Here is a 15,032-nt window from a genome sequence, read left to right as displayed (position 1 = left end):
GATGATATTGACGTCACCATAAGTACGAAGTCTACCAGTTCTGTAGAGGTTTAGCCTTGAATATTTTGGTGTAGAATATGGAAGAAATAAAGCTGTGCCTTTCACCTAAAATCAAAGCTAATTATTTTTGTTTACTAACGAAAATATTTAAAAAAAAAAAAACAATAATAATGTATGAAAAATTTTGTTCCATGTCTCGTGGTAATGACATCATTTTCTACGGAACTAATGGTAACGGAGAGAGAGAGAGAGTGAATCATTGCATGGAAAGCTATCCGATCTGAGGTAACCATCAGATTAACGGGAATTGCTGTGAAACATTTATGAGGAAAATTTTCCTTAGAATCCGTTGCGGTCATTCATATGAAAATATGGAGTTAGTGATGTTGGTATTGCTATGGAATAATGAAGGTTAAGCATTTAAAATATGCAAATAACAAAAATAAATAATATATAAATTTCCTAAGCCAATATTTATCTGGAAAATATATAAAGGAATAACTGTCAAGCGAAATGATAGTTATCTTTTAGTTATATTATACAGATACTTTTAGTTATTATTATATTTTATTATATATATTTTGTTTAATTATATAATTTTGTTTATTATATAACTTTTAGTTATATTATAGTTATATTATACAGATAGACTCCGTCTATCTGTATAATAAATTGTTGATATATTCTATTGATGAACGTATATACAGGTAGACAGAATGTCAAATTTAGTGGACACGCTCCCATCATCTACGAGCAATGGTTTCGTTAGATTCAGTAGCTTACCGTTCAAGTGCCCAGGGCTAAACCTCTGAAGCCTAAACGTCGTTGATGGGACTTGTAATGCAGAACATTCCGAATTTCGGTGAAGTTCTGGTGAATCTGTTGCAATTCTGGATAAATCCGCAACCAACAGACATCAAACCCTCAGGCAGAAGCAAACTACAGGCGTGGATTAAACACACAGTCGAGGGTCGATAGGTGACAACCAAATCCCTTAGAGAAATTCTAGGACTTTCTGGTAATAGCTATCACTATGTGGTAAATTAATTTCATATCAGAGTTTCAAAACACCGTTTTGATTACTGGAAGCTCGAAGCAGCCAAAATAAAGTTATATGTAGAATCCTGCAAAACCTCGTTTTTTTATCCCTTATTTCTTCAGGAATGCAATGTCTGCAGAGTCATGTCAGCCATTGTGGAGAGAGAAAGAGACAAAATTCTGTTATTTTTCAATAATCCCTTTTAAACAGATGAGGAAAAATGGAATATCATGGAAATTAATAGTAAGTCTTTAGAGGAGTTTCAGATTACCTAGACCTGTCAGTATTTTACAGATACTCCCTAAGCAAATCCGGTCATAGTATTTTAAAGTCACTGCCATGGTGACATTTTTAGGAAAGAATTTTCCCTAGTATATTGGTTAAAAGAAAAATGTGTGTGTGTGTGTGAGAGAGAGAGAGAGTAATCAACCTCTTATTTTCAGTCTCACTATAATATCTCTCTATAGCGCCTCCTTTCAGCTCTCTGTAGGTTCCTAGGTTTGGTCATCGAATGACAGTTTCCTTATCATGTCAGGTATGAGAAGTTTCTGGGTGGCTTTTCCGTAGTGATTATTATAATTATATGTTAAGTAGTTTGTTGACTGTGATCTTGTTACCTGATATGTTGTTCTGGTTAATCTGTGGAATGGAATGAATGGCATAAGTGTTTCACCTTAAATATTTTGTGTTCTGTCCTTTCTGTCCATATAAGTCTGGACTGTATATAAGTATTCTCTTTGTTCCCAGAGTATCAGAAAATGTTCTGATGATGGTCAGTCGACCGAAACGGTCCACACTCCGTTAACGCTCTCCCCTGCCCCACCCCAGTTTCCCCATAAGTAAACCCTTCCTCTACCCCCCCCCCAATATGTATATATATATATATATATATATATATATGTGTAGAAAGTATTTTACCTTGGGTATAATAAATGTTAAAAATACCAAGCAATTTTAAACTTGGGAAATGGAGTAAAACCAGGTTTAAAATTGCTTGGTATTTTTAACACACACACACACACACACACACACACACACACACACATATATATATATATATATATTATTAACACAAAACCCGGGTTTACAAAATTTTTTCCCGCGTCAACCCCCCCCCCCCTCATGTTATAAATACCCTTCAGCAGGATCATGAAATTGGAAGATATCCTAGTATTCAAACAAGGTATGTACAACATTTTTCCACCTCTTTTATTCTGCTATAATTGCCTTCTATACTCACCCATAATGCCCTAAAATATATATATATATACCCCTTTTTTGAATAATAATAGCCAATGTATTTAAAATAAGGGACACTCCTAAACAAAAACAGGTTATAATAGCCGTAATTATAATAATAGTTAAGGCTATATTAACTGTGCTGTTATAGTTTCCAGAGTTCGTGTTTTAAAGTTCTGTAGTTATCTATGTATGTGTTTTAAATTTCTTGGTAGGTTGTTGAGTATCCTGGGTTTCAGATGCGATCTCACAAAAGAACCACACGAGTTCTCGAAGGATCTAGGGATATAAAGAGTTGTTGTGGGTCGTGTTATGCAAAATGTGTCTCTGTTGTTACGATAGGATGATGCTGAAGTAATTCCTTAGTGACATTATACAGTGTTTCAGATTTTTAGTGCTCAGGATTCTGTGTATCGCCATAAGCGGTTCAGATATTGTTGTTATATACGAGGTCTCCAAATCACTGTTGACACAACTTGGAGCGAAGAGTATTTAATAGGAAAGCGAAAGTAAAGAGGGGGAGAAGATTAGTTTTTGTTTGGCGCGTCCTTGGTCAGTTTTGGAATTGTAGTGCGTTTTATTACATTATGTGTCTTGTAGATCAGTGCTTCCCAAACTTCTGGATGTCAGGGCCCCCTTTGCAAAAATTAAAATATTTCACGGCCCTCCCTCAAAAAAAAAATCGTAATAGAGAGATATATTATTATAATATTTATTGTATTTATATTCAATACAAAACATACACAGCGAATATTGCAAAAATCAAATGCATATATTACATTTTTTGCCTCTTACCGTTTGGTTCTGAAGACGATGCGGGCTGTTATGGTAAAATATGAAATACTGTCCTATTTTTTTTTTTTTTGAGTCTGTTTCTGCTTCTTCTGATTGTTCGCGAGATTTTTTTTATTATTTTTTATCAGCCACTTATCCATCTCAGGGTTAAATTTTTTAACGTAGAATAGATCAAATAATATCACCACTTACCGATACTGGCACACCACAGACTGATAACATGAAATTAGTGAATATTACTTGAATAAGGGAATCCCCGGACCAGGAACATTTTTCTCTTTTGTGACTTTTCTCCCTTTACGGTAACAAAGCCTAACGCGAAAAAGAAAGCAAAGGCAGGTTATTAAAACGTGCATATGATTGGTGCGGTCAGTGGCGCACCCAGAGGGGGCCAAGGGGCCCGGGCACCCCCCAAAGAAAAGGAAAAAACACTAGAAAAATCTTTTCCAAATTAATATTCTTTTTTTTTTTGTATTTATGTTGTGTGCTATTTATGAATTAGCGATCACTGCAGATGCTCAGTTATAGGCCGTATGTGATGTGTAGTGTGTATTCGCAAAACGTCTACTCAACTCATCCCCCCCCCAAAGGTTAAATCTTGAGCCCTCGGACCCCTCCAAGATTAAATCCTGAGTGCGCCACTGGGTGCGGTATTAACAAAAGGTCGCGCAACCGAAAGATAAAAGCATAGCTGACAATTGAGTTGAAATGCTAACTCTCTTCAACCGAATTCCATATGTGAAACTGCCACATATATATATATATATATATATATATATATATATATATATATATATATATATATATATATATATATATATATATATATATATATATATACATATATATATATACATATATATATATACATATATATATATATATATATATACATATACATATATATATATATATATATATATATACATATATATATATATTACTTAGTTTTAACACTTTTACGAATTTTAACACGTTCTGTTGAATTTTATTGCTGCCTTGGGAAATCGAACTCACACATCTAATTAATAACAATAGTTTTTAGTTAGATACTGTGTTTGCCCATGCAACATGGTTTTGTTTCAGTCTATACAGCATAGTCTGTATGAGGGGACATGTGATTCATTAATTAGTGTGTTTTTATCCCAGTTGTCTCTAATTGCACTATTTGTTGAGAAATATATTACACAGACTCCTCATACCTTATTCACTGGCATAATAAAAGTTCTTGTTTTTATTGCCTCTGCAGTATAGTGGCTGTTAGGGAGGGCGTGTTGTTTACCACTGCAAGGAGTTACTATCTCCCCACATGAACTTGTTTAAGCTTTTTTTCATGTGTGAAGTATATGCGAAACTTTTATTCGTAACAGAAAACTAGCTCGGATGACAGTGATAATATAAAACGAGTTTTGATATGTATATAAAGTCAATATGAACAGTACCTGATTACGAACGCGTGATGAAAGGGACAGGAAGATTTGGAGCTTCCCTGGAGAACATTCGAAGTAAATACAATTAACCACTGCTTTGAAATGAAATATATGAATAAGCAATATTTACTAATATTCATTAAGCGCCGATATACGCAGGAAGCAAAGTTTGTGAACCAACACCAATGTGTGAATTTTTCCATTAAAATATAAAATATAACAAAAAAGAAAAAAAAATTTAAATACGTTTCTTTTAAAATAAAAAAAATCTACTTAGTCTTAAAACATTTTAAATTTGTTTTCATTAGTTCACGGCCCCCTCAACAAAACCTATGGTCCCCAAGGGGGCCGCGGCTCACAGTTTGGGAAGTGCTGTTGTAGATCATGCAATTTTTGATTCAGTACTCTTGCCAAAACAGCACAAAGTCCTGTAGCAGTGCCGGTAAGACTACAACTGCACAGTAAGCGGTTTTTTTTTTTTTTTTTTTTTTTTTTTTTTTTTGTGAGGTATATAAAGAATTTATAAGACTAAGTGAACTACTTAACAACAATTGGCTGGAAAAAGTGAAATTGTACGACACGTTTCCCCCAAAAAGTGTCACAGACGTTGTCGTAGAAGATCAACTAGAATCTCTGCCTTCTACTCCTTCAGACTTTGTAGAAGTGCGTGCACTCAAAAAAAGCGAAGGGGGGGGGGGGGCAACAGAAGAACCGCACAATGACAATAATGAAATGGAACAGGATTCTCAGGGTTCGGACGCCGCTATTTCTCCCAAAGAAAAGGTGCCTCCGATCATCCTTAGAGAAAAGCAGAAGTGGGCAGCTTTAAGATCCACAATGTCCAATCTGCACATTGGCTTCATTAAGGCCAAAAACACGGATGAAGGCATAAAGATCCAGCCAGCAACAGTGACAGACTATAGAAAGTTGTCCAAATAACTGGACGACAGAGGCATCCAGTATCATGCCTTTGCGCTCAGCTCCGAAAAAAACTTAAAAGTGGTCCTTCGTGGTGTCTGTGAAGACATTGACACAGCAGAAATAACTGCTGACCTGAATTCTCAACATCTGCCTCCAGTCAAGGTCAGCAGAATGTACAAAGCAGACAAGACTCCCATGCCATTAGTCCTAGTTGAGATTCATAAAATATACAAGGATATCTACAACTTAAAAACAGTCTGTGGTGTCATCGTCACACCAGAACCACTCCGGAAAAGATCATCTTCTGGGTGGTGCCACAGGTGCCAGAAGTTTTCCCATGCCCAGAATCTATGTAGAGCAGAATATAGATGTTTAAAATGTGGGGACAGCCACCCAACCAATATCTTCACAAAGCCGAGGACCACCTCGGCCAAATGTGCAAACTGCGGTGGCCCTCATCCTACGAACTACAAAGGATGTACTCAGCACCCAAAGAACAGACGGATAGAGGCAGTCAATCAGCCCTCCTCCTACATTATAAGAACACCAGAGGCCCAGGCATCAAAACCGGAGACTCAGCGGCCAAAATCGGAGACCTCCAAAAATAGAGACACCCAAAAGCAAACAAGAAGTTATACCGATGTAACCCGCACAAATAGACTAATACCAGAACAAAATCAACCAATAGCACCTAAAAATCTAACAGCTGTTATTACGGCCTCACTAGCAAACATGCTACAAAATTTCAGCCTATCAAACCCTACTGAAACCTCCACTAAAAGATTTCTTCGTGAAACTCAGGTCATCCTCACAGCTCTCATAAATGGATAGTAACAAACTCATTCCAGCATCACTTCAGATAGTTGCTTGGAACGCAAATGGCCTCCAAAACAAAATTCTGGAACTCCGAAATTTCACTTATAGATATCCACCAGATTTTATATTAATCAGTGAAACTTATTTAAGACCATCAGACAATCCTACAATAAGGGGCTATCACCTATACAGAAATGACAGACTATTCTACAGAGGCGGCGGCACTGCCATCTTCATTAAAAACTACATTAACATGTTCATTGCCAATCACGCGATGCGAGTTCTCACCAAACGGCCGATCACGCGTTATCGCGTGGACGTCGCTAACTAAAAAAAAATAAAAATTTGGCCAGCACACGAAATTCCAATTTTCAGCTTGGCAATGAACGATATCACGCGATGCGAGTTCCACCAAACGGCCGATCACGCATCATCGCGTGGATGTCGCTAACTAAATAAAAAAATTAAAAAAATTTGTCCACCACACGAAATTCCAATTTTCAGCTTGGCAATGAAAGTGTTAAGCACCACTCTGTGAGCAATCCTTCAACCACTAACCTTGAGATCACAGGCGTGGAAGTTGTCACCAGCTCCACTGGCAAACTGAAAATCTACTCAGCTTACAACCCTCCCCAAAAATCTCTACTTCACTCTAACCTAAATGCCATCTTATGGGTCAGAGAGCCCACCATTATAGCCGGGGATCTGAATTCCAAGCACCCTGCGTGGAATTGCACAACCATCAACAAGAATGGTTGTATCCTTTCTAATTACTTAGGATCAATCCACGCTGTTGTAGCAGGCCCCACCGAACCAACTCATCTCAGTACGTTTGGCACTGCTGACATCCTGGATATAGTTATCCTACAGGATATCAAACTTCAATACAGCATCATATCTATGGATGAACTATCATCCGATCACAATCCAATTCTACTACAACTGGGAAATCAAGAATACCTGTGTCCTCCTTCTCACTCCTACATTGCATGGGAAAGACTGCCAACAGCACTCAAGGATTATATTGGACTTGTTCCTCACATACACACAAAAGAAGAAGTAGAAACTGCAGTTACAAATCTCACACAACAAATTAATTCTGCTATAAAGGTAGCTACCTCCTACAAATCTGCCCGCAACCCAGATCGTTTGCCTGAAGACATCATGAACTTGATCAGAGACAAAAACAGAGCTAAGAAAAGATTCCGTAAGACGCGTGCACCACAAGATAAAACAGCTCTAAACAGAATAAATGGGGCAGTAAGAGATGCACTTATAACTCATAGAAACCAAGTTTGGGATAAAACGTTATCCTCTATCTCACCTATTGATCACTCTATCTGGGGGTTACTGAGAAACATCAGAAACAAAAACAGTTCCCTCCCCCCATAATCTCAAACCAGGGCTTAGTTCACACAGATGTTGATAAGGCAGAGGCCATAGTAAAGAATCTAGAGCAGTGCAAACCCTCTTATAACAACTTAGATTTCAATCACTTGTACAAAATCCACAGACAAGTCAGACACGCTTTAAATCTCCCAGATACCAGTGCCGACCATATTGGACCCACTCCACCTGTTGAATTATATGATATTATTAAAAAACTTAAGAACAATAAAGCTCCTGGACCAGACGGCATCTCAAACAAGGTGATCAAGCTGCTACCTCGGAAAGCTGTAGTGCACCTGACCAGTATAATAAATGCAATCTTAAGATTTCACTATTTTCCTTCTACCTGGAAACTGGCTGATGTAATTCCTATATTTAAACCTGGCAAAGACCAACACCTACCGCATAATTATCGTCCAATCACTCTTATCTCTAATACGGGTAAGGTTGCGGAGAAGGTCATTCTCTCACAACTCCAAACCTCAGTAAATGATCTAAACATCCTCCCTAAAGAACAGTTTGGTTTTCGGCAACACCATAGTACTATCCAGCAAATCCACAGAATTGTGGAATACAACACCAGCAGCTATAACTGGCGCCAGTACACAGGAGCTGTTTTCATAGACCTATCCAAAGCATTTGACAAAATCTGGCATTTTGTACTCCTACACAAACTTATCTCAGCCGGTAACTCACTAAAAATGGCTCATCTAATCCATTCATATCTTCAGAATAGATCAATGCAAGTAAAAATCAACGGTTCTACGTCCCAGCGCCATATCTTTGCTGGAGTGCCGCAAGGAACCCTACTGGCTCCATTGCTGTTTTCTGTATACATGTCGGACATACCGCACAATCCGATATCTTCCATTTTGGCCTTGTATGCGGACGATACAGCAATACTAACCAGATCTCTCCGACCCCATTTCGTTACCAGAAAGCTTCATGAAAACCTTCTGAAGCTGGAGGGTTGGTTCTCCAAATGGAGATTGGAAGTTAACCCCCAGTAAAGCTCAGCCGTTATATTCTCAAAAAGGCCAATGTCTCCTGCAGGAGATGTGTTACTATTCAATACTAAAATTCCCTGGCAGACAGAAACAAATTACCTGGGTGTAATTCTCGACAAAAAGCTATCTTTCAACCAACACATCAAGTCTACGTGCGCAAAGGCATCTAAAGTCATAGCTCAGATCTTCCCGCTAATTAACAGAAATAGCAAGCTCGGTAACAGAATCAAATTGCAACTATACCAGATGACGATTCGTCCTATAATCACCTATGCCTCTCCAGCCTGGAGCCACACCTCTAATACTAACATTATCAAGGTACGAGTGCAGAACAAGTGCTTGAGAATGATTCTGAACGCCCCGTGGTATGTTAGAAACAATCAACTTCATAGAGATACAAATATTCCTTATATGTTCTCTTTTCTACAATCCTTAACATCCAAGTTTTTCCTAAAGACGTCCACACACCCCAACGATTTGGTTCAGCAAGCTGCAGCATACGAGGCAACGGACATATTCAAATATAGAAGACCAAAAGCGATATTAGCCTCCTTTAGCGATGCATAATCTCCATGCCCATTCAGGGCGAGCAATCTGCTCATAAATTTTACCCTCACTGTAACCACAACAGATAGTGGGGAATATTAAAAGCATCTTGCTTCACCCCTGAAGTCATGAATGTCAATTGTCAATTGACACAACTTTCCTATGTAATGTTTCTAATTTTGTTAGGTGGCTGTTTGATGTGTTTGCGTAGACCGTTATACAGTAACTGATTACAGATTCACAAATACCGTGATATAGGAGGTTTTTTTTTTTTTTTTTTTTTTTTAAATGTTAGATGGAATCATGTCTTTTACTTGGAAGAGTTTTGCTGCGATGATGCTGAGTTTAGTATGTAGATAATCTATATGTTTTGTCCATTTAAGGTGGCAATCTATGTAAACGCCAAGATATTTTGCATGCGTTACAGGCTTGATTTCAGGACATTGGCAGGTATTTTTATTGCTAATGCGGTATGTGCGAGAGTGTAGCGATAGTGCCGCGGACGCATGATTCTCGGATTATGTATTATTATTAACATCTGTGTCTTTGTGCCGTTGATTACAATTGAGGTTTGGTAGAAGTATGTTGTGATTTCATTTAGGTCTTGTTGTACTTTTGAGAGAGCGGTGTTGATGTCCGTGTGGACTGCTTGTAGCGCGGTGTCATCTGCGTACTGATATATTTGACTTCGTGTGGCCAGGTTATGAACATCGTTAATGTATATGTTGAATAGAGTAGGTGATAATATGGCACCTTGTGGAACACCGTTTTTTATTTTATACCTCGGCTGTAATATGTGCCTATTTTTGTTACTTGTGTTCTGCTGACAGGGCCGGCTCTACCGACGGTGCAAAACGTGTATTTACACGGGGCGACAAGTTTTCTTGGGGCCGCAAAGTTGGCATAAACTATACGAAAAATAAGGGAGAAGGGGCGGCAAAATATACTACTGCACGGGGTGACTATACGAAAAATAAGGGAGAAGGGCGCCAAAATATGCTACTGCATGGGACGACAAAATTCCTAGGGGCGACCCTGTCTGTTGAGAGATAATTCCTGATCCAGATATACAGTGCTCCTAGTCAGTAGTATGTCATGTTCAAGTGTATCAAAAGTTTTGGTTAAGTCAAGTAGTATAAGGAGAGCGTGCTTGTTTTTATCGAGGGCTTTGTAATGTATTTCTGTAGTCTGGTGTGCGTTAATTTTTCTAGAATTTTTGAAATGATAGGTGCGTTTGCTATTGCTCTGTAGTTCTGTGTATCTTGTCTTTTATCATGTTTATAAATTGGCGTAATTATCGCAGTTTTTTGTTGTTGTGGAATATTGCCAGTGTCGAATATTTTGTTCACGAGTCTCAAAAGTATTCGATTTATTGCTCAAAATGTGTTAAAAGGTCTATGAGTCTTATTTTGTCTATTCCTGGAGTAGGAGTATATTCTACTCCTGGAATAGATTCTATTCTACTCCTACTGGTAATACCAGGTCTATTCCTGGTATTACCAGTAGGAGCGCTTCCTTCAATTCCTGTTATTATCGGTGGAAAATACATAGTTCGCTGTTGACTTTGTGTTCGTAATTTTTTGTTCATCGGTGATATTTTATCTTTTTTGAGTTTGTGCGATATTATTTATGAATGCGTGGTTGAATGAGTCTGATAATTCCTCTTGGTTTATATCCTGACCGAAGCTTTCTGCAATAAAATATTGTGCTGAAGGTTTCTTATTTCGAATCAGTAATTCGTTAAGTATAGCCGATGTTTCCTTCAAGTTGTCATTATATTCCGTAAATTTTTGGAAGTAGTAGTATTGTCTTTTTGACATATGAATTTTTGTTGTTAGTTTATTTCTTGTGTTTTTATATAAACTTTGTAGTTGAGTGTTACTGGGTGATTTTCTTAGTCTTTCCCATAGATTTTCCTTTACAGAATAACTATTTAGAATGGGTGTGTAGGTTTTGTTGCTTTTTTGTATATTTCTGCGAATATTAGTTGGAAGTCCTCATATAAAGTTACAGGGTTATTTATTTTAAGTAGGCGATTCCAGTCTGTATTTTTTACAAAGTTGTCGACAATGCACTTTAATATTATCGAGGTCTGTGGTGTTAGGTGTTGTGGGGATTGGGGACATAATGAAAAGAAGTTGAGAGAAAGTAGTGATCGGCAATTTTGACGTTCATTACTGTATTGACCATATCAATCATGCATTGATATGGTGAATGCATGATTGTGTTAGTGAAATGTTGAATATTTCTTCTCTTGTTGGAGAGTTTATGGTTACGTTTATGTTGTACTAACTTAGTATATCAAGGTATATGTTTTTTTGTTTTGTGTTTACCTCTGTGTTCGTCAAGGTGTAGTTCAGCAGTGTTATCAGTGTAAGCCAGTGTTTCTTTATACTTCATATGTTTGTGTGTATGATAGTGAATTCGCTATTGGTGGAAAAATGTTGCCTGTCCATTTCTTCAAAGAGTCAAACACCTTGAAGTTTATATTGTCTGACTGGATATGTCTGACTTGATTTGAAATCTGCATTATATGGTTTTTAAGGGGATTTTAAATCTCTTTCTTAAGGATGTCGAGAGTTAATGTATTATACTCGTAGGCTGTGTAGGTCAGATTGTCTTGCAATTATATAAACACAATTGAATGTTTATATAATTTTTCATTCTGTTTCATTGTGTCTCATAAATATCTGTGAATCCTTAGCCTTGTCTGGTATTAAAGATTTTTAATGTATGGAGTCCAGTGTTCACATAGATGGCAACACTATCGGTAACATGTTTTTTTTTCCTAAGTTGGTACATCTGTCATAAGCATCCATGTGAAATTGCAAGTCATTCTATCAAGTAGTTTGTTCTATACAGCTGTCTGAAACAAAACTGCTGCCTGTATCCCTTGAAATGGATAAAATTGAGTGTAGTCGGGTTATACAATTCTTTCTCAAAGAAGGGTTAATGCTAAAAGAAATTCATTCAAAGTTCATAAAAGTTTATGGGCACTCTTCTGCATCATTTCCGACAATTAAGAAATGGGCTGCCGAGTTTAAACATGGCTGTACTAGCCTTGAAGTTGATCCAGGTGAAGTAAGTCCAAAAAGTGTAACAACACCAGATATCATTGATCAAGTGCATGATATGGTATTGGATGACCGGCAAGTCCAAGTGCGTGAAATTGCCGAGACTATAGGCATTTCAAAAGAATGTGTGGGATATATTTTGTATGAAGAATAATTCCATATGAAAAAGCTTTGCACAAGATATGTGCTGCGCTTGCTCACAGCAGATCAAAAACGCACATGCAAAAACTGAACAGTGCTTGGAGCATTTTAACAAGAATAAAACTGATTTTATGCATCGATTTATTATTATCGATGACATTTGGATTCACTATTACACACCACAATCTAAACAGCAGTCAAAACAGTGGACAAAAGCCGGTTGTTCAGCGTCAAAGAGACAAAGTCGGTTCCATCAGCAGGAAAGGTCATGGCATCGGTGTTTTGGGATGCTAAAGGCATTTTTTTATTATTTATCTTGAAAAGGGTATAACAATAACCGGGGAATATTATTCCGTTCTTTTAACCAGACGGAATGAAAAAAATTCGTGAGAAAAGATCCGGTTTGCAGAAGAAAAAAATCATCTTTCATCAGGACAATGCACCTGCCTACAAAGGTGTTTTGGAAATGGGAAAATTAAGGGATTTGCACTATGAATTGTTGAAATGTCCTATTTGGCTCAATCTGACTTCTTTCTCTTCCCAAAACTAAAACTCTTCCTCGCTGGTCAGATTTTACTTCGAATCAAGAGGTGATTACAGCTGTAGAGGGGTATTTTACAGATCTTACTGAAAACCACTACAGGGACGGGATAATGGCGGTGGGGCATCGCTGGAATAAATGTAGTAATCTTAAGATTATGTAAAAAAATAAAAATAATTTTGAAATTATAAATTCGTTTTTTCATTGTTAGGCCAAGAACCTTTCAGACCATTATCTGAGATTAGTGTTGGGAGTCTCTTTTCAGTTGCGATCGATATTGTCGGCTTTGATTTCTTGCTTTGCGATCTCTCAGACTTCTGCTGGTAAAACGACCGATGATTAGTGGTGGTCTCTTTTTGTTTTTTTGTGGGTTTCAGTTAACAGATGCGATGTCTGTGGTTGCGACTGAAGTGCCAATTTTGGCACTCCAGTCGCAACCACAGTGCAACATAATGCAACTGAAAAGTTACACTATGTTGCTTAAATCTTCTGTCATCCCCTTTATTTGAAGTTCTGTTTTTCGTTCTTTTTGTAGAACGTCCTGGATTAGGCACTTGAGGGTGTTTACTGAAAGACCTGTATATCAGTGGAACTGGCTCTTGCGTTCTTTGCGCTTGGTCGCTCGAAGTTGAACTTAGGTTCAAGTCTAGTCGCCGAATGGAGGAGGTTTTTCTAAGCCTATCATCGACCGGTCCCGAGTTAGTCGATCTTTGGCACTGGGAAGCGATTTTTTTCTCACGGAAACTCAGGTTTTTCTTACCGTAAATTCAAGAAAATCAACCGTAGTACCTACATTATTTCAGACAGTAACATATCCTGTAAGGGTTAGCTACCAAGAGATGGCAGCACATGTTTTCCGGTCTTTCCATCAGTGGCCGCCTATCATTAGTGATAGACATAGGCTAGCTATCTCTGATTAGCTACCAGTGGAGACAGAACTGCCCACTCAGTCTCTAAAAGCTAGATTGGGTATAAAGGCCTCGCCTATTCCCTATAAGAGAATAAAAGGAATTAGCTGATTCTGATGGTGTTAACCGAGAGTTTTGAGTTTTTCGCGAGTGTCGGAGTATTTTGATTGATAGTTATCTTCAACACAGCGTTCTTTCAGTTATATTTGTTCAAGGTAAGATTTTATCCCACTGAAATTTTCTCAGGCCCTCTCCTGTTCCCTGCCCTGCGCCCGGCAATGTTCTTCCACCTTTAAAAAGGAGATTTCCACTGTCGGTCTACACTCGGTGGTAGGAAGCGACAAGGCAGGTCCTGTTCCATGCGAAACGCCCTTCAAACTACAGATTAGGCTTAATCATGAATACCCCCATATGATGACTTAAATTTTAAGGAACTCCTTGCAGTTTTCCAACATGTTGGATACCTCCTTAACTCCAAATGGCCCGGTAGGGTAGAGATACACCAGATTACTGAAGTCGAATCAGAGGACTACCAAACGCCTGATCCACTTTCCAGCACTTCTCAAGATGACACCAGGGAGATTATGTCGCCAGCTATCGGCCAGCCCCTAGTGGATTCAGATGACTCTAGAGACTACCAGGTGGTCAGTAGAAAAAAGCGTAAGAAGGAGTCTCCAGCTGCAGGACCTGAAACAACAGCGGAAACAGAGGCTCAGCCCAAAGATAGGATAGCACCGATGGACACATCAGTAGAGCCCGTTGAAAGAGCAGCTTCAGGGAACACAGCGGCTCAGCCCAAAGAAAAAATTCCACCGGTGATTCTAAGATCTAAAGACAAATAGTCGACAGTAGCAGAGGTGATGAAGAACACTGAAATCAAGTTCACCTCTGCTAAAAATTCAGATGAAGGTGCACAGGTCGTACCCCTCCGCATTCAACCAGAAGGAGCATCGGACTATCGTCGGCTTGCTAAATTTATGGACGATCTGAAAATTCCATATCATACATTCCAGCTAATAAGCGAGAAAAACTTAAAGGTAGTCATCGGAGGTCTAGTGAAAACAATAACATCATAGGAGATAGCCGCTGACCTCAAGTCACAAGGATTAGAAGCTATAAAAGTCTCGCGCATGTACCGTGCAGACAAACGTCCCATGCCTCTGGTTTTAGTAGAAATTAGTAAAGA

The sequence above is a fragment of the Typopeltis vanoorti genome, chromosome 3, assembly GCF_054136105.1.
Source record: "Typopeltis vanoorti isolate ZY-2024b chromosome 3, IOZ_Tvanoo_1.0, whole genome shotgun sequence".
Lineage (NCBI taxonomy): Eukaryota > Metazoa > Arthropoda > Arachnida > Uropygi > Thelyphonidae > Typopeltis > Typopeltis vanoorti.
The sequence above is the reverse complement of the archived record's forward strand: the minus strand, read 5'-3'. Positions refer to the sequence as shown.